Raw genomic sequence first — 19958 nt, forward strand, 5'->3', positions numbered from 1 at the left:
ATTTACATTACTTTTTGGGACAATTGGGACAAATGACTTTCTGAGAATGAAGGAAAACTATTAATGTATTCGTTTTGAAATTTCAACACACTTTGGGCCAGATAAAAAAGACTGGCAGGACATTTTTTAATATTTATTTCTATAGCAAATATTTTCTTATACATTAAAACAGTTTGTAACTTTTAAGCCACTTGCTAAAAAAAGACTATTAGCAACATAAGAACCCAACACGTTCCCCATAAAAATGTGTTGCTCTTTTTATAAGGGGCAAACAAAAAGCGGAAAAAAATGGGCCCGGGAAATTAAAAAAGATTTGAGATTTTTTTTCGGTCATAGGCTGCCCTTATTTAAAATTTTTTTAAATAATTTGGAAACAAGATAAGCCCATTTTCTAACGGTTTTTTATATGCGTCAAAAATCAATTTAAGAAAATAAAAATTATATTAAAAATCAGATTTCCCCTGTAAAATGATGCCCTGGATATGGTCAGCAGTATTTTTTGTTCCATTTTTATGACATTATCTATAATATTCTTGTATCTGTTGCTGTCAAATAAAGCGATTCTGCGTCAAACTCAAAAGGTCATTGTTTATGAGGTATATAATAAATATCCGGCGGAGGTTTACCATTGTTTGACTGTTGATAGATTCGAGGTTTATTGGATCTGACCAATAGCAATTTTCAACATTGGCGGCATTCTACAGGGTTGCCACTTAATAGAAAACACAAAATATCCTGACATTTCCTCCACAGAAACTTAAATTTCCTTGACATATTTCATGGCCATAATCTGGCTTTCTATTATAATTTATGTAAAATTTTCAATTTAAAACAAGAGTAGCCCAAAGGCAAGACAATATACGACCGACTGTGTAATCGAAAATAATATTTAATTTATTTTATGAAACATTCATTCATTGAACTTGAGTGCAATATGACCAGTGATGTGTCACTGTTCTGTAAACATAAACAAGCCAATTACCAATTTGACTATCTTGAGCATGAAACATAACAATTTAGTTAAAACTAAAATGAATGCGTTTAGAGTTCAAAGAATTGAAATGTTAAAGAAAATATAAAAATAGATTAGAAATCCTTACAAACATATGTTAAATTTCATTTTAGTTGTATACAACTTTGTTGATATAAAGCGACAGAAATACTTGTAAGAACTGTTAAATCTCTTAAATCTGTACATCCGTCCGCATAGTTTTATCTGATATAATGATTTACAATCCATTGTACTGAAATGATTCTGATAAATAAAGTTTTACTTTTCAGAAAGGTATTTAAAACAAGAGTACTCTTATCGTTCGAAATAGTTAAGATAAGATAAATAGCTAACCAACTTTTTAACTTTCAAAGGAATTTGTTTGTCGGATAAAACTAAAAGTAAAAATTGAAAATAAAGTCCTTTTTTTTGGGTTTTTATAAGAAAAGGGGGAAAATTTTGTTGTTTTAAACCCCCGACTTTTATTCGTCGACTTGGGGCCGTAAGAAGGGCCCCAAAGCGATTGGGAAATCGTTAAACTAAGTAAGGATAAAACAAAGTAAAAATGAACACAAGTGTGCGCGCACACACGCACACACATGCATTCTTAAAGAGAAACTTAATGAATTTCAAGTGTTATAGAACAGTTGAAAATGAATAGTGCCCCCTTTTAAAAAACATTAAATTTTTTGGTTTAATTTTTTTTTTTACGTATTTTAAAAAATTTTGAATTAAAGTTCCTCCTATTTTATAAAAAGAAAATGGGATTTACTAATTTTTAAAGCAAAATTACTTTAAAAAAGGTTAAAAATTTAAAAACGTGGAAAAAATTTTGTATTTGGTTGCTCAAAATTACCCATTGTTTACTCTTGTCTGTCATATGCATGCTTCGTTCTTTTGATTCTCCTTTTAAACATTCCATTTTTAATTATTTAGTTCTGCATATTATTATCTCATGTTGGATACCTGCATTGAATGGCAAAAAGGTGTCACATTGAAGGTTCGATCCTCATCGCCGGCCTTATGAATACGTATGTGAATATTCTTAAATGCAATATTACGCCAACTGTTACCTTCACTAAATGGAAAATTCAAAGATTTACTTTTAAGGACTTCAGAGACTCAATTGTAATATTATTTAGCAATATTGTATCAAAAAGGGATTTAAACGCGATTTATCTGTGATACTTGACGAAGAAACATTTAACCTACAATTACCTTACCACTACACAGTTTATATTTATTTGCAAAATTGAATGATTTAACAATGCTTTTGTCCAACATATATCTAACTTGATAATCTAGTATTGTTGACTAGATGTAGATGGATATACATGCAGAGATCAGTTAATAAGAAATTCAATGCTTTTACATTATCGTCATCATAATTATAAAAACATCAATACCAATTCAATTATTGACTTATTACTTCTGTGATGGTGGTAAAGATTTATTATATTTGCCTTGTTAAAGAAACATCAATAATTTTATTCCATAACATTCTCTACAGAAATAGATAGTGTCACATGTGGAAATAAGATTTCCATTGTAAATACTTTAAAATTTGTATAAAAATCGTATATTTCACCAAGAAACATTTTTAGCTGATTTATGTTTGTTTTTATTTTTCTAAAATTTATTTTAACCTTATTAAACTATTTAAAATTCTATATATAAGAAAAATATCTAAATATTAGAACTCTTCACAGACAGGATATTTAACCGGCTCTCGTATATTTAGGTAACTCGCTACCGCCTTAAAAGTACTCTGCGGGGAGGGGGGCTAAATATTTCGGACGATACCGCAGTTAGTGTATTTTAATTTTAAAGTATTTGACCATTATTGTCGATGTTAGTAATATAGACTGATAATAAAAACAGACCTTTCACCAGTTACCAAAAAGTACGTTTATTTTGTGAGGCTGTCTAAATTAAATGCATGCAGCACCAAATCATTATGCTCAAGGGAGTGAATATGAACTGTTTTAAAATGTCAGAAAATAGACACTTCAAAGCACTATTACAACAAAATACATCACAAATAATTCTATAGCGCATGACTATCCTAGTTAGAATTTATGAATTATTCAATGTGGCTTACTATCGTGATCCGGAGTGAAAACTACCAGAGATGAAGATTTTTTGTTTTGTTTTGTGTTTTACATCACAACGACACAGTTAAGGTCATATGGCGACGTTGCAGCTTTACTGGTGGAGGAAGACCTCAGGTGCCCCTCCGTGTATTATTTCAGGCACGAACGGCATCTGAGTAGAACCACCGACGTTCTGTAAGCTAGCTGGATAGATTCCTCACATGAAAGAATACAAAGTCCCTTTCGGGATTCGAACCAACAGCGGTTAGGGACCAGAGATGTAGATAACATTATCTATGTCTCCTAACCTACCAACACCACCACCAGTTAGTATTTATTAACATGTAAACATTTAAATGATATTATATTCTAAATGTTCCAGACAAAGAAATGTTGTATGTTATAGCTTTTTCAATGACCTTTAAGTTAATAATGGTAATGGTTTCATGGTAAAAAATTGAAAACTGTTCGATACTTTCCATCTACACAACAATCAATGCTTGACGATATTGTAAGTAAATGATTGCAAAATTAATGATTAATTCATCTAAATAATTATGAAATGCAAAAAAAACAAGCAATTATTATAGTATTGCAAGCAATCCATAAGTCCCCTACCGGTTAGAACCCCAGCAACATTCTGATGGGCCATTGGCCATTCAATTTTACCAGTGAATGAATGACATGAATGAACTTAAATCTTTTGAGTTCTAAGTTTATTTTTATCACAGTAATGTGTTATGTTTCCCTGCTTAGTAAGGAAATTATGTTTATACAACCTTGTCATATTATTACGATGTTGGATTTTAAAGTAAATCCTATAAGGAATGAAGAAGTTGGAGTGATAAATACCAATTTCTCGAAAAAGATCTAAGTTCAAGGGGGACATAATTCTGGAAATAGTCTTGCTAGAGTAATAAACCTTCTCAAAAATGTTGAATGATAATAAGAAACATATATTTGAAGTTAGAAGTAGAAACATTAGGAAATAAAGAGGTTATTTAAAAAAAGACAACCTTTTTTCATAAAAATTCAAGGGAGGTAATACTGATAATTTTTGTGCTCAAGTTGTAAACCTTGTCACATATGATGCGCTTGATGACCAGAAACTTATATTTAAAGTTTGAAGTAAACACCTTAAGAAATAAAGAACTTATTGAGAAAAAGTTAAAAAATTTAAATCACAAATCTTGAAATTCAAGTTATCTGTTGCCATAGCAACAAGAATTTTCAACATAGGAAGAAAAAAAGATGTGCATAATCTCCAGACTAACATCTACTCATATTTCAAGTTTCATAAAAATATTTTCAGTACTTTTTCAGTTATCACTGGATCAAGTTTATGTGTTAAATTTGCCATATTTTCAGACTATTTGTTGCCATAGCAACCAGAATTTTCAACATAGGACGAAAAAAAAAAGACGTGCATAATCTGTATACTGCCATCTATCCATATATCAAGTTTCATTAAAATATTTTCAGTACTTTTTGCGTTTATCGCGGGATCCAGTTTTGTTGACGGACGGACTGACAGACAGACGGACAGACGGACGGACGGAGGGTAAACCTAAAGTCCCGTCCGGTTAAACCGGTAGGGGACTAAAAACTTAAAAAATATTCAGATACTCAAATACAGAGCTTTCTTCAGTATTTGAATGAGTCTATAACCCAATCTTCTACAAACTTGTCTAGCCCGTCAAAATGGCACTACAAGATCATATGAAACTATTTCAAAGCATAAAATTGAAGTTATAACAAACAATTACTATCGTTTTTACATAATTTGAATGTTTCCATTATTTTGAATTTTATAACGCAAACAAGAACGTGTTTGTTAAACACAAATGCCCCCGGCTCAGATTCTTGTCAGTAGCAATATTTCATTCACTCAGTTATGGACAGAAAAGAAATTGCCAAAAAATTGTAAACACAAGTTATATAGCTTGACAAAGTCATAGCATTTTGTAATTGTGAAAAATATAAGTTGCCAAGTCATTGCTCTGACTTGTGAAGTTAAAAAATATTCAACTTCATGCAAGTTATCTTCCTACCAAATATGAAATACATCTGTCATTAAATAAAGGCTGTATGGGCAAAAGTGTAAAAATCTATTTTTAGCACTGGTAACCTTTGACCAAACTGACCCCTAACTCTATCCAAAAGAAGAATACCATGTAAGTTATCTTCCTACCAAATATGAAATACATCTGTCAATAAATAAAGGCTGTATGGGCAAAAGTGTAAAAATCTATTTTGAGCGTTGGTGACCTTGACCCAACTGACCCCTTACTCCATCCAAAGGAAGAATACCATGCAAGTTATCTTCCTACCAAATATGAAATACATCTGTCAATAAATAAAAGCTGTATGGGCAAAAGTGTAAAAATATATTTTTAGCACAAGTGACCTTGACCCACTGATCCCTACCCCAATCAAAAGGATGAATACCATGCAAGTTATCTTCCTACCAAATATAAAATATATCTGTCACTTAATAAAGGCTGTATGAGCAAATGTGTAAAAATCTATTTTTAGCACTGGTGACCTTGACCCAACTGACCACTAACTCCATCAAAGTTTATATTTCTATCAATTATAAATAAAACCTGTTTATAGAATAAGGTCAATACACCTGTAAAAATGTAAAAATCTATTTTTAACATTGGTGACCTTGACATTCGTAACATTGACCTTGACCGAAATGACCCCTTACTACACCCAAAGAAGGAGGGCCTTCCTTGGCATGTTTGTATTAACTAAGACATCAACTAAAAAATAAAGGCTGTATGAGCAAAAATGTTTATATTTATTTTTTAAACCAGTGACACTGACCTTGACCCTAGAGACCGCTTACTCCACAAAAAATTAGAGGACCATCAAAGGTATCCACCTACTAAATATGAAAGATTTTATTAAAGATATTAAGCAATTAGAAGAAATTTAAGATAAATCCAACTTGCCGAAATAGGTTAACCAGACAAGGCCCTATTTTCAAAGTGAAAAAAGGGAAATAATTGGGAAATATGGATGACACAGTTATATAACTTGGCAATATCATGTACTTTGTATTGACAAGTAAGTGTGGAAATTATAAAGCCATAAGTATAATTAGAACTTAAGATATTTCCAACTTGCCGTTTTATGTTAACCATTATTCATTTTCTAAGTGCTGAAAAGGGCAATAACTTGAAAAATATGAAAGCCAGAGCTGTGTAACTTGCCCAGATCATGTACTTTGTATTGATTAGTAAGTGTGTAAACTTAAAAGCCATTGGTACAGGTAGAACTTAAGAAAAATCCAACTTGCCGTTCTAGGTTAACCTCGTAACCTACGGACGGACGGACGGACGGACGGTTCAATCACTATTTGCCCGGGGGCATAAAAAGTAATATCTTGGATAATCATCATGTTGGTAAAGATTTGAAATAGTATTTACTAATTATGTTTTGTTTCTGTATGGAAGACAAATAGCTTATATTCTGGAAATAATTAAAACACTTGTGACTGAATGCAGGTATCTATACACATATTCATTTGTTTTACCTTCTTGAAAGACACAGAAAATTAAAATAACTGTTTACTCTCTTGAGAAAACAAACTACTTCATAAATAATGCATACTTGGGTAAGTGAATTTTCTAGCACTTTATAAAGATCAACATTAATTCCATGTAAAAAGCTGGAAATTAAAACAAGAAAAATAACAGACCATGATTCTTTGAACGTATAAATCAGACATATTTTTTTCAATTTAAACTTCATGTTCAAAGAAATTCTTTTTTAATGTAAACAACTTGATTGAATTATAGATCTAAAAATAACTGTACGACCTATTAAAAGTATTTCATCTATGCATATGTCTGATCAATGCAAGCAATTTAATAGTTCTGACTAAAAATCTATGCCTGTAAAATGGTTGTAAATTTTCTGACTAATATGTAATAGTGTTGATTTGTTAAAACATGAAAGGCAATATGGTTTGACAAGAATTAAGTTATAATACTTGCAACATTTTTACAATCAAAAAGAAAGTATTGATTCAATATATTTACAAGCATACGGTATGTACTTGGAAGTGCCGATACTTGATGGTGTGTCGGTCCGGTAAATAATTAACTAACTACATTTTAACTGTAATCACCAAAACAACTGGATGTCTTATCATATGATTGTATCATAGTTTGGAGACCTTTCTGTTGAAAATGTGCCAGGGTTAAATCGTCTACATATACATGCACAGTGCGTTAACTGGAGTGCGGGTATTAGTTACCCGCACTCCAGAGCATGCCCATTGATTGGCTCATTTTTGCTGGGGTTTACATATTGTGACGGCAGAGAAAGGGAAAGCGACAGAAATGTCATATTCAGATGTTCGTTCATTGGTTCATTTTTGCCGGGGTTTCATATTTTGACAACAGGGAACGTGCTTTTATGTTTGACTATGATACAAAAGAGAAAGAACACCAAAACACTCGGCAATCTGATTAATACTCGGGGGCTACGCCCCCTCGTACAAATCAGATAGCCTCGTGTTTCGGTGCTCTTTCTATTACTTGTTAGTTATATGAAAAAATTGTTAGAATTACTTACTGAAATCTGTTAGTGATTAAGGACAAGGGCGATTAGTCACTTTAAAATTTTAATATATTGAAAATTCATCAACATTTTTGCATATAAAAGCACAAAAGCAAAATAGTATAACTACTGGTTTCCTAGCAGTTTCCGGCCACAAATCACACTTTTTAACAAATAAGATAAAAATCAGTCTACGGAGGGGTACAAAACTTTGACAGGACAAAGTAAGGTACCTGTCCAGCATTGCCATGTGTTTAATGTTGCACTTTCATTTTACTTTTTAATTTGAATATAGGCCTGAAATGTAACACCTTTTTTCACTTTTATTAAAAAAATTCATAGAATTTTTCCGGACCTTTTTTATTTTGAATATATTAATTCAGTACCATGAAGCAATGTTAAGATGGTCTTATCAGAAAAACATAACTTTCCAACATTTTCCGTGTCGCCTTCAAAAATATTTTCCAAAGTAAAATGGGGTCTTAGTTATTGCGCACGGATATTCAAACTAGAATCCCCCAGGTGTTGCTTATTTTTGAACGTCGCAGTGTAACTTTAAATAACAGACAAAACTTCAAAATATATAAATCGTTGTGCTATTTTAAATACTGTTTAGCGTAGAAAACAAATGTCTCTCTGATTGATGAAGTAATGTGGATGCCTTACTGGTAAAAATAGACTGTACTAGGCGAAAATGATAAACGGCCGGAAAAGTGCTACAGATTTGAAACTGCTAGGAAACCGGTACAGCTTTGTCAATTCAACTTGCATGAATATGATTTTTCAAATCGCAATTCAAGAGTCATTTCATTGATTTGAAGAGCTTGAAAGTATACTTGTGATTCTCTTACATATCCAACTTATAATTACTTGAGGGATGATGTTCTGTGAGATAAGAATATTAGATCCTATAGTCTTTTCATTATTTATTTTCTTTTCCAGTAAGAATAAGATACTTTTCCCCAAACATAACTGAATTTATTCATGCAGTTTTAATTATTGATTTTAGTGCAAAATCCTTTTTGCATTTTCCCCAAATTTCAATTAGAGTGACAACATTTAAATTTAGAGGAATTATTTTTGTACAATTGTAGAATTTATGTTTGTTGCTTTGATTTGACATTATGATAACAAGTGACCATTGCTTTTACAGTTTTTGCACATTAAAAACGCATCAGCATAAAGTTTACTTCCCTGTTCACAGATTAAAGAATGATACATCATTTCCACAAACTTAAACCGGTATCCATGGCTATGTGTAAGCCATACTAGAGTTTTGGCTATATCTAATAGCTTAACTTTTATGCATATTGAAATTTGCTTGACGAGTGTTGCTTACTTGCATTAAAATATCATTTATGTTCAATTTTCTACTTATAGACACAGACATAGTTTTTTTTTATTTTGCGTATCTTAGCTTATGTCTTTAGAAAAATATTAACATCACTGAAAAAAGACATTCCATTCGCCATTTTAGAATTACAATTAGGGTTTGTAATCCTAAAAATCGAAAAATAATTACTTGGATTAAATTTACATGGTGTTTCCTTGTCTTATATAACATAATATGCATTGATTCAAAACACATTTATAGAACAGAAAAGCACTATAAATTGTAAAACTCTTTCATTGCAAAATTCGATGGGATCGGTGCAGTGGCAAATCTCAAACCACTGTTTTTTTTAATAAATTGAAACTGAATTTAAATTGAATCTGAATTGCAGTTTTCTTTTTGCACTAACACTAACATTGGTTTAGTAACAATATTCCTGTCAACAATATCATTAAAGTATTTACTAATTTTCAAGCTGAGAGGCTCTGCATTAAAAGAAAATGACATATATTGTTTAGTTAGTCTTACTGAAACTAATCAATCGCTAAGAAATTAGTTTGAAGAACGTTTTTTCCCCAACGCAGCATTTAAATCAATTATCGTGACTGGTGCTCATGAATCACATTATTTGAAGCACTGGAAACGATATAACCATTCAGAGTGATGTACGTGAAAAAATGATAATGTTTTTGTTGATAAAGAGGTCAAATGTATCAGCGATTATTTGATATGTTTGTATCTGAATAAAATTTAAGATAATCTTATATGATTTTGCTTTATACAGACAAACATGTGAAAAAAGCCATCTCAAGGAGAAATCATGCATGACCTTTTATTATACAAGTGGTTTTCATTAGGAGTTAACTCTGATGTATTTTTATCAATGAAGGTTTGTCGAAACATTATCTTTATTTACAGGGGGTCTTTGTTTGTAGGTGGTCTTTTACACACGTTTGACTTATGTAGTTTGTTTCTGTATTTGTTTTGTTTTAGATATTTAGTAAAATTGTCATTTTTCTTACCTTTTCTAGTTAAATTTATAACCTATGATTATGGCAGACTCGGAAACTATATTTTGACTGATTAATTATACCCCCACAAACGAAGTTTAGGGGGGGGGGTATATAGGAGTCAGCTTGTCGGTTGGTCGGTCGGTCGGTCGGTCGGTCCGTCGGTCGGTCCACATCATGGTTTCCAGACGATAACTAGAGTTTGGAGTGAGGTATTGTAATCAAACTTAGTATATAGCAACCTTATGTGGAAACCCCGGTTGGTATTGCATTTGGACCCCCTGGGGCCAAGGTCAAGGTCACCGTTACTAAAAATAGAAAAATGGTTTCCGGACAATAACTAAAGTAAGGAATGAGATATTGTAATCAAACTTGGTATATAGCAAGCTGATATGAAGACCCCGGTTAATATTGCATCTGGACCCCCTTGGGCCAAGGTCAAGGTCACCGTTACTAAAAATAGAAAAATGGTTTCCGGACAATAACTAAAGTTAGGAATGAGATATTGTAATCAAACTTGGTATATAGCAAGCTTATATGAAGACCCCGGTTGGTATTGCATCTGGAACCCCTGGGGCCAAGGTCAAGGTCACCGTTACTAAAAATAGAAAAATGGTTTCCGGACAATAACTAAAGTTAGGAATGAGATATTGTAATCAAACTTGGTATATAGAAAGCTTATATGAAGACCCCGGTTGGTATTGCATCTGGACCCCCTGGGGCCAAGGTCAAGGTCACCGTTACTAAAAATAGAAAATGGTTTCCGGACAATAACTAAAGTTAGGAATGAAATATTGTAATCAAACTTGGTGTACATCAAGCTCATATGAAGACCCCTGTTGGTATTGCATCTGGACCCCCTGGGGCCAAGGTCAAGATCACCGTTACTAAAAATAGAAAAATGGTTTCCGGACAATAACTAAAGTTAGGAATGAGATATTGTAATCAAACTTGGTATATAGCAAGCTTATATGAAGACCCCGGTTGGTATTGCATCTGGACCCCCTGGGGTCAAGGTCACAGTTACTGAAAATAAAAAATGGTTTTCGGACAATAACTAAAGTTAGGAATGAGATATTGTAATCAAACTTGGTATATAGCAAGCTTATATGAAGACCACGGTTGGTATTGCATCTGGACCCCCCTTGGGCCAAGGTCAAGGTCACCGTTACTAAAAATAGAAAAATGGTTTCGGGACAATAACTAAAGTTAGGAATGAGATATTGTAATCAAACTTGGTGTTTAGCTAGCTTACATGAAGACCGCGCTTGGTATTGCATTTGGACTCCCTGGGTTCAAGGTCACAGTTACTAAAAATAGAAAAATGGTTTCCAGACAATTACTAGGGTTAGGAATGAGATATTGTTATCAAACTTGGTGTATAGCAAGCTTATATCAAGATCAAGATAGTTGGGATTGCAATAAATTGAAATTTTATTTACTGTAGGTTTATTTTAAATTTTTCTTCAGACAACTTATTTTTCAAAAGTCAAAGTTGCTGGTGGGGGTATTAATCACCTTCAGTGATAGGTCTAGTTTTCATTATTTCCTGAATGTTGTACATCTTTACATATTATATGCGTTCTCCAATTACCAACTAAGGTACTTGGATATTGAATAGTTTGATCATCACAATAACAGAGCAATTTCGGCTTACAAAAACAGGGTTCGGGGACAAGTATTGGTAAAGATTTCAATAATAATGACCTGTTTCTCGATTGAATTTCTTATAATTTGCGTAACCACTGAGCGTTGCCATCGCTTCTATGATCTTTATATTCCTTTGAGGTAATAAAATATCTTTTGTGTGTCAGTTATCACACTCACTAGAAAAAGACATCACGATGTTTACCTAAGAATTTAATAATTGCACTGAAACGACCTTGCCTTCTGTTTATCAGTAATTCTATGATAGTAATTGGATGATATTTGTCGACATTTTCTCACGTAAACATGTTTTATTTTGAATAAAATAGGCACTTAAAACATGTGAATTAACATCTTGCAAAAGTAAGTGATGACTGATGAGTACTGAGGATTATAATGTAATGAAAGGACAATGAACAGTTTGCAGATTGTTTTTTTTAAAAATCCTTAAATATGATATCTGATAATACGTTTAACATTTGAGCCGTGTCACGACAAAACCAACATATTGGGTTTGCGACCAGCATGCATCCAGAGTCTTTAAGCGAACAGCATGTATCTTGATCAGACTGCGCGGATGCGCAGGCTGGTCTGGATGCATGCTGGTCGCAAACCCATTATGTTGGTTTTGTCATGACGCGGCTCATTTCTTCCTTCATCACTTTTTTTAAAATATAATTATGCAAATAACACCTGAATAATTTTTCGATCCACTTCGAATTTTAATATTAATAAATGTGTCATACTTAACGCATTGATATACATATTTTGTAGCATATTTTATATAAAGGCATTTTATTTCGTATTTTATTACAGTATACTATATATATATATTTCCCAATCTATCTATATCATACGGCAAGTGTTTGTATATTTTTGAAACCGTCCGGTGCAATTTTGCTTCATTGTAAAGAATCAAGTTATGTGACGCTATCAATAAGATTTCAATAACTTGGGACGGCAAAAAAACCACACACATACACACACAATCACACACACGCACACACACACGCACACACATCGAAACGCGTATCCTGCGGACCAGATGTCAAAGTTCTAACTGACGCCTCAGGCAGAGATGACAAAAAGGGTACTAGTGTGCATGAACCCTAAGCAAATGATATGTGCAAGGCGGAAAAAGGATAGTTTAAACAAAACCTTATCTATAAATATAATTTTCTCAAGTTTAGTTTTCAGGAAGCGCATTTATAAATACACCAATTTGAACTTGATTATTCAAATTCTGGCGTTAATCATACGCATAAGATAAAACATATTGCTAGACGCCGTTCACATATATCTTAAAACAGTATTACCATTAGTACAAAAATGGCAAGTTGTAAGCGTTTGATGTCGTACATGCTCTATTCTAAACGTTTGAAGTTTAGCATAATTCTACTCTTAACACTTACATTTAACAAAAGTGGTACTTTGTTACAGACTATTTGCCCGTTTAGTGTTTACCTGTTTACCTATTTGATAGCAATGTTTGTTAAAAAATAATGTACGTAGTACTGAGCTTTCAGCGAATGTTATCTGATAAACAATTTCTTTATATGAACAAGATAATTTGAACTAGTTCATAAGAACATGCAAGTACGAAATTGTACAAGTAAAGTGTATGCTTTTGTTCAACATATACCTCAACTCCATTATTTAGCATTGTTGACTTAATATAATAGAAATATGTACATGCAAATCCATCAGTTAATATCATCACAAACATAATCCTTTGGAGATCATATCAATTTGATTATGGACTTAATACTTCCGTGATGATAATGTTAAAGGTTTAATATCTTAGCCTTTGTTACAAATACATCAATAATCTTATTCCATAGAATTTGCTTTATCAATAGTGTCATATACGGAAACTATATTTCCTTCGTATATCTTCCTATATCACTAATGCATTCACATAGAGAGAGGCCGTTAATGAGATCTTCCTCTAAGTACTTCTTTTTCAGTGTGTCTTTTTGAATCAATGAATACCATAAAATGACACACAAGAAAACATTTTTAATCATTAATAAGATCCATAAAATATTAGAACAAAGATCAATAAGGAAAAACGGAATTCAATGAATACATCCCCCATCAAATTCCGACAACACCAAACCATCGACAAGGAACACAGCAAGGCACCGACGCCTAGTTCTTAAAATTTGAGCATGTGTGTAGAGATAAACATAAACAACATGGGTAGGGCCGACCCTGGGTTTTTAACAATCTCCTATTCGCTTTGATATGAAAAATCTCTTGCTTTAGGTCTTGTGATTTGGCCGAAGAATATGAACCGATGTCTAATAACAATTGACGACATTGAGAACAGTTAATGCAATTTGCAACCAAATAACATTTAGTCACTTATTTAATTGCTAAATTTTTTTCTGTGAATCATAATAGATGTTCTAACATGCGTCATAGTTTTGCGGATTAGAAATGCAATTACACTGTATATTGCGTATTTTGTATTTGACCATAACTGTATATGAAACTGTAATGTATATAATGGTGGCTGATTTGTGCCATTCGTGTGGCGTGGGCGCGTAGCGAAAACACGCTAAATAGCGGGGGCGCGGGGCGAAGTTTAATAAATAAAACTTCAACCTGCGGGGGGGATTAAAGAAATAAAACAGCGGGGGCGCGGGGCGATAAACACGCTATTTAGCGTTTTTGCTCCGCGCCCCCCGCAAATATAACTTGTTACTTATCGACTTTTCGGTTGGCGGGTCGCGAGACAAAAACACACTTATTATTAGGGGCGCGGGGCGAAGTTTAATAAATAAAACTTGCCTTTATGTCTTAAATATCGCTCCGCGCCCCAGCGGGGAGAAGTTATATTTGTTAACTTCATGTCTATGTGATAAATAATGTCAATGTAGAAGAGTTAAGATTAAAAGCTGTTTTAACCGGTTAAAAATATTGTTAGGAATGGCTTACTTTTCATTTTATCTCATAAATTTATAACAGTCTAAAGTATACTGAGAATAATTAAACCATTTTAGTAATTACTTTTACTTTGTATATCAAGATAATGCAATACTTACAATGCGCAGTAATGATGACCACAATCCATGTTGAGCGATATTTAAGTTTATTTCATCCGGTATCTGTCCTTTTTAATTTTTAAAGACAAATTCTAAACTTAAAAAGTATATTTGCAAATTATGAATTCAACCAAACATAGTTAAATAATATTAAACCAAATCAAATTTATCAATATTTTACCAAGGTATACCGGTTTGATAATTTGAAGAATTCACTCCTCCATACATGTTTTAGTGAAACATCAAACGAGTAAACAAATTATCTGAAGATCTTTTGAAAACATATCTTGTAGAATTTAGCAAAGTATTATCGTTTTAAAATCTCTCATAAATGTTTCCATGCTTTTAAATTCCACATAAATATTGAAACGTATTCTATTTTATTTTTTTATTATTTGTGTAGGCAATGTTCTGAATTGTGCGTATTTCAGATGATTTATTTCTATTTTGAAGAAAACCTCTTATAGTGCAGCTATCTTGTATGTTTATTTTTATTCAAAGTATGCTTAGAACACTTCAATACTTTGGAACCATATCTATTTAGTAATATATAGATATCTGAGCAAGCTGTCTTAAATAGCAGTTTTAAATGCCATTGCTATTTCGATACATAACGCAAATAAGATAAACAATTTATTTTAAAGCTATTTTAACAGGTTCTAAAGATTTTAAGAAATGTTGTACTTGTCATTTTCTAGAAAAGTCTAAACTCATATAACAGGCATTTGATTGGTCAGAACCTATGACAAAATGTAAACTGACCAATCACAAACCTGAGATTTGAGACAGATCTTAGAAATTACCAGGTTTGTGTCTGTTCCTTTGCTTTTCCATTGAAATTGCAAATATTACACGTAAGTATACCAGTTTAAATTATTGAACGAGCTCACAATTTGCTTTTCTACAAATGTTTCGCCGGCATCAAAACGAAATTAAAGTGCACCAATTACCTGAAGCTGTTTTGAAAACATAATTTTGTAGCTTATAGCGAACTATTATCTTTGTTTTATAGGATACTATCTCTCATAAAAGTTTCCATACTTTTAAGCTCCACATATTATTAAAACGTAATCTATTTTAATCTTTGGTTATTATTTTGTAGGTATGATTTTGAGTCGTGCGTATATCATAAAATCTACTTCTGTTTTGAAGAAAATCTCTAGTCATTGAGTGCCGTATTTTAAATAATTATTTCTATTTACATTTCCTAAGAACACTTTACTACATTTGAACTAAAATATCTATTTGCCATAGTTTCGGTAGGACTTAACACTTTAAATAAATAATTCACAATGAAATATTATAGGACAGACCATTGTTTCAGTGCCTGTAAAAGATCGTTTACTTCATTAGCCTGTAATTTAAAATATTTTACACTTCAACAACAAATGTCAAGTGCCGTGTGGCCGCTGTAAAATTTGTCCCATACTTCATTTCAGTGTTGTTGTATTTTTTCTGGTCCTTCGGGATAATTGATTCCAGCACTTTAAGTGTTGCAAATTGTGTATCGCCAAAGCATACCGCTCAAATCGGTGTAAGGGGGCATAAGGGATGTTACATTCTTTTCAGTAACCCTCATGTATATATGCAATCAAATGCAGTCTGTACTTTTCATGTAATTTTGCTTCCGAGAAATCATGTTTTTCGAGATTGTTTATAACAAATCTTAATATCCAGTGCTTTATATAACCTTGCCATTTGATGGTTTGTTGATCTAGGAATAAATTATGTTATGTCATAACTTTTTGATAAAAGCTATTTAGTTCGTTTTAATAGTTTTACTCAAATTTCCGATATTTGTATTCAAATAGAGACAATTAATATAGAACACCCAATAAATTGGTTACTTTTAGAATCAACAATTACAATTCTTACAAAATTTTACAAACTAAAAGAAAATATTTACCACAGCTTTTGCATGGCAGTACCTCTGCCTTTTTTATGACTTATCCATCCTGTATTTAAAAAATCTTACAGCGTGCAAAGGCGCAATGTATAACAAAGTTTGTTGAATGTAAATAAAACAGAATGAAAAATGGAAAATCTAACACAGCAAAAAATGAATGTTCTTGCAGTAAAAGAGGAGAAAAATTGGTGAGGGAGACAACACTATTGGCAATGATTAGTGTATATACAAAACGTTTGAATAAAAGAATGAACATAACAGTAATGTAATCTTGGGAGTTTCGTATAAAACCAGATATCGAAGAATGGTTATATCTGTCTGTCAATCTCACCTTGTAATGTTTTTTTACAATATCATTCCTTTCAAAATAAACATAATGGATCATAACAAAGGTTAAGTATTTACGCAGATTGTTTACATTTGTCAAGGAAACTAGCCTATTTAAAATTATTTTTAATTTAATTGGCACATGTTATCAATAACGAAGAAATTAGATTGCAAAACAATATTTTTCTATCAACACCTTCCGAACATCGAGATCAACACACTTGACAGCAGCTTGTGTAACAAAATAATTGAAACTTTGGAAACTTTGCAATATTTGAGAATTATAAAAATTGTGGAAATATAAGGAATAAATGAGTTTCTTTTTTAATATTTTTTTTTTTTTGGTTTTACGTCACATCGACACAGTATAGGTCATATCGCGACGTTCAAGCTTTTACTGATGGAGGAAGACTTCAGGTGCCCTTCCATGCATTATTTCAGGCACGAACGGGCACCTGAGTAGAACCACCGACGTTCCGTAAGCTAGCTGGATAGCTTCTTCACATGAAAGAATCCAAAGTCCCTGTCGGGATTCGAACCCATAGCGGTGAGGGGCAAGCGGTTTGAAGTCAGCGACCTTAACCACTCGGCCATGGACGCCCCTTTTTAATTAATAAAAGTTTATGAATGTATCAGTGAAACTTTGATATCATATTTTATGTTTTTAATGTTTTTAAGACACCGATTTCGCTTTGTTCAATCACATATTGTATATATTTACTTTTTATCCCTTCCTTTGGAAAACGTTAACTTTCCTAACCTAATCTAGTGAAATTCAGCATATTTTTCCATGACATTATATCAACTTGGAAACTTATCTTTTGATAACTTCTATGTTACCTCTTCACTGTAATTTATAACACTTTCCCTGATTTTCTAATTGTTTACAAATATAACTTAGCAGTAGTTAATTCTACAAAGCAGAATTGAAAAAGAAATACCTCAAAGAAAGAGCATTTACGGGTTCGTGATAAGGGACTGGCCGAGAAGCGTTTAAAGTTCTTCCAATCATACTAATATTGACAATTTCTTTGCTGCAATTCATATTTCGTGCGTTACTATAGTTTCTGTGATCTTCATAATCTCCCGACTGAGGTAATGAAATACCTTTCGTGCAACAGTACTTAAGTTTGTTAGAAAAAGGACAACGCTGTGTTTACATTGAAATTAATAACTATTCTACTTCTGTTTATCGGAAATTCTAGAAGAGTTTACCTGTAATTGGATGTTATTTTGCGACATTTTATCACGTAGACGTTTTGTTTCTAAATCACCTAAGGAGCAAAGTAGTTCATGTGTGCAAAATACGCTGTAACTATGTGAATTAACATCTTGTAAACATAATAATGCAGAGAAAATAGAAGACAAAGTTAGTCTTATTTACACCATTTGGTATATGAAAAAAAGTTAAATATCTAGATACGATAACTGATAATTAATAATACAGTCACTTGCTGTCGTTAAATTTTATTGAACATTTTTGTCTATGCTTTAGATATTTGTATTACACTGAACTTTTGTACCGGTCCATTGCAAATTTGATTGTTGCTTTAGTGAGTCATGTTTTGTCATAAAACTGCGTTATAAAATTGCCATATGTTTCCTATAATGTCCCTAAACCTGGTACCGTACAAAAAAAATAAAACAAATAAACAAGAAATAAACAAACACATCAAGGTGAATTGTGCGCTCAATTATTTTATGAGACCTGACATTAGATAGAAGAAAAGACATCAGTCAGCTAGATACTTCAATAATGGATATATCTTATTTAGTAAAAGTGCAAAGCATTAGAACTTTAATGATAAAATTTCTAATATATATTAATACATACTTTATGAGCCATAACTTATATGTTTTAGATGTATCAATTAAATATTGGAGAAAGAAATGAAGTACATAAGAACAATTAGTCTCTAAAAATAACTTAAATACAGATGCCTTTTGTAATTTCTATACATTTTGGGCTTAAATAAAAACATTTCAGCAAGTAATGAATACTTTTTTTAAAGATAGATTCGTAAAGACAAAATACAGTTTCTAAGGACGATAAGTCTAATTGTTTAATTTTGTACTAGTATATAATACTCTTTGGACATTTTTTTTCCTTTTTTTTCTTTTTTTTTCTTCTTCTTATTAGTTTTAGAAAAATATCCCAAACAAATGCAAGCTAACAACAGATATATTTTAGATAAGAAATCTACCAATTTTCTTTCAATCTATGATTTGATCGCAGACATATAAGGCTCCATTCATCTGTTTAAATAGTTTGTTGTGCCATGTTATTCGAAAATAATGCCATTTAGTTATTGTTTAATTGATTGATCTTCCATGAGCAAATTCATCTTTAATTTCCTTCAATTTATAAATCGCAAAAATACAGTTAAGATCCGCGTCCTTGATACATATATTGACAGATTTAAAACATTTGTTTCAACAAAAGTTGATGAGCTTAAAGTACGTGATGCAGAACTCATTTATAATCTTCACGAGAAATTGAGACACAAAATAATCATCAGACATTTCCATTACACAAACATCTAAATGTAAACAATCTTGATTTCTTACCAACAAGCAGTTTTATAGCTATCAAAGAAAACCAAATTGTAAAGATTTTGTATTAGAATAGCCGAAACAAGTGCTTTACTAGTTTGGCTAAACCAATTATAAGTTGTAAGCAAATCTTTTCTTCGATTATTTAATGATTGCACTTACTTAAATAAAAAAGCACTGTCACAAAGCATTACTTGTTGTAGAATAGTAATAATGGACAAGTTTTATACCAATGGCTTAGGTAAACACTCAAATACCTGCTTCAAAATTAAAATTTTACAATGATAAATGACCTTGACATTAATGTCAGTTATGCCAAAGCAATGATTGGCAGTTATGAACCTGCTGTCTATCATCGCAATAGGTAATTGGATAATAACGACTTATGATAGAGTAAGGGGATAAAAAATATAAACAAAACGATTATTTGTGATGTAATTGGAACAAAAGTGTACCATTTACTAGCAAACTGA

The sequence above is a fragment of the Ruditapes philippinarum genome, unplaced genomic scaffold (genome assembly GCF_026571515.1).
Source record: "Ruditapes philippinarum isolate M1 unplaced genomic scaffold, ASM2657151v2 ctg1761_1_1_1_1, whole genome shotgun sequence".
NCBI lineage: Eukaryota > Metazoa > Mollusca > Bivalvia > Venerida > Veneridae > Ruditapes > Ruditapes philippinarum.